Below are 2,616 nucleotides of genomic sequence, written 5' to 3' on the forward strand. Positions count from 1 at the left end.
CTAAGTATTTAAGGGCAAGTTTTGAGGCTTTCTCATTATACTCACTCAGATGCCATTTAAGTGTTATAATTGTACCAGGCTCCACCACTTCTCCATGTGCCGTATGATTTTATAAACTTCTATCAGGTCACTCTCCAGGGAAAACAGTTCCAGCCTGTTCAGCCTCTGCACACAGCTCAAATTCTCCAACCGGGATGAAGCATATTTACATGAAGTTTGTGTGACTGAGAAGGACAAAATTAATCCTTCACTGAATACTTGTCACATACTGAGATGACAATTAAATAATGTGAATTTCAAACAGACAATCTATACAGGTAGCTCGTGTGCTATACTCGCAACATGTCCTTTGTATAACCCACTGGCAATACAACTTGATAACTGTCTGCCCGTTTCTCATCTGCCTGAATGTGATGTTCTCCATTTCCTCATTAAAACATCATTATTAAGATAATAACAATCAGGGATACATTTGGATTCATTTTGTGTATGCCTTTTGATACAATTGCTTTAAATTTTCATCTTTTTGCTGTAACTCAGTTAGTTTACCTGAGCTAAACACGTCTTATTTGACATCTCTGTTCCTGGTTTGTCTCAACTGAATCCATTTGCAACTAAGTGACAAACAAACAATTCAACTGCATTGGAGCTGACTGAACTTGTGCGGAAAAGACAATTGGCTAATTCACTTCTATTTTCTAATGTAGACAGAACGTTACCCTGCTCTGTAGTGTGATGATGCACCATTAGCAGTAGTCTTATTTTGCTCTATAGTGGGGAGGACGAAAGGAAAAGGACTTGTCTTATTTTTTGTCATGCAGTGCAGAATATGTAAACTGTCAAAGTAAATTTATGGAATAATCAACACTATTCAACTCTGCTTGAAAATAAAATGTGCAATTCTACAAGCCTATCAATTTTGGATTTTTTTCCCACCCTTTTCTCCACTGCTTTGAAGGGTGGTTATTAGATTCCACTGATATATTGTGAAAATTGCAGCCAGATTTCATGCTTTTTTGGTGATACATCCCTAGGGAGGGGGAAGGAGGAGTGCAGAGCTCTTTGTAGAAAATTGCAACAATTTTGAAAGAAGTACATAAATATCTGAAAAAAAAAAGTTTCTGAATGGACTGAAACAGAGAAAACAAAGTCTTCTACTGCAATATGAAGAAATGCAGAATGATGTTGTGAGAAAGATGGGGATGATAAGCTCCTCTGCTACCATGATCCATTTATGCAAATAGATGCTAACTGATCAGGATGAAAATTGTTAGGTGGTTGTTTCTGATCAGTGAAGACTCAAAAGTTTCAAAGGGCCTGATTCTGTGCCATAGGCCTCTCTGACAAAGGATCTGTGGGTAGAAATCATTTTGAACATAACATTTTGTGTTACTTGCAATGTCAATGGAACTGTATAGCTGTTAGATATTGTATTGTGTGTCAGGATGGTGTATGTTTTTGAAACTTATCATAAGTCAAAGAGTCAGAGAGACTGTGTGTGTGTGTGTGTGTGTGTGAATCATTTTGAACATAACATTTTGTGTTACTTGCAATGTCAATGGAACTGTACGGCTGTTAGATATTGTACTGTGTATCAGGATGGTGTATGTTTTTGAAACTCATCGTAAGTCAGAGAGAGAGTCAGAGAGATTGTGTGTGTGTGTGGTTTGGGGAGGGGGGTGGGGGAAAACATTTGGTTACGTATCTACACATTAATCATTCTATGTAAGGCTTTGACACAGATGTGCATTTGGAATTCATATTATTTGATTGCTGTGTCTATGTAAGTGACAAAAGATTAATTGTCCTTCACAATTACTGATAGCTGAAATGTATCCTTCAATTCAATTTGGACTCAATATGTACTTTACATATGGTTGCTCAAAGTAATTGCATCAGCTATTTGTTCACCTTGATTGTAACATTAAAATTATCGTTACTAAATCCAGACAGTATAAAGATTGGTGAACTTGTGGGGAGTGTAGAAGTATGTCAAAGGATACAGCAGGATATAGATCACTTTCAGATATGGGTGGAGAAATGACAGATTGAGTTTAATTCAGTAAGGTGTAAGATGCTGGACTTTGGGAGATCAATTGTTAAGGAAAGGTATACAGTTAATGCTGGACTCTGAACAACATTGGGGTTCAAGTCTATAGCTCTCTGAAAGTGGCCATGCAAGTAGATAGGGTGGTAACTAGAAGGCGGCATATGGCATGCTTGCCTTATTGGTTGACTTTTCTTGGGCCATACTTAGAGTATTGTGACAAAAGATTAATTCTGTCCTTCTCAGTTACTGATAGCTGAAATGTTTCCTTCAATGTGCTCACTATCTACCTCACATATAACTACAAATGAACAGCATCGTCTATTTGTTCACCTCGATTGTCACATTAAAAGTATCCTGACTAAAGTTCAGAACCTGTGAGAACAACCTCAATCGGGACCTTGGGTTCCTGTCACACTACACACTCACAGACACACTCATGCAGACGCTCTCTCGTCCATACGCTTTCCCTCATACACACATACATGCACTCCCCACACTCACACCCATGCACACACCCTCTCACAGGCTTATCCTCTATCATACTCATACATACACTTTACCAAGCA

The sequence above is a fragment of the Chiloscyllium plagiosum genome, unplaced genomic scaffold (genome assembly GCF_004010195.1).
Source record: "Chiloscyllium plagiosum isolate BGI_BamShark_2017 unplaced genomic scaffold, ASM401019v2 scaf_77, whole genome shotgun sequence".
Classification (NCBI taxonomy): Eukaryota; Metazoa; Chordata; class Chondrichthyes; order Orectolobiformes; family Hemiscylliidae; genus Chiloscyllium; species Chiloscyllium plagiosum.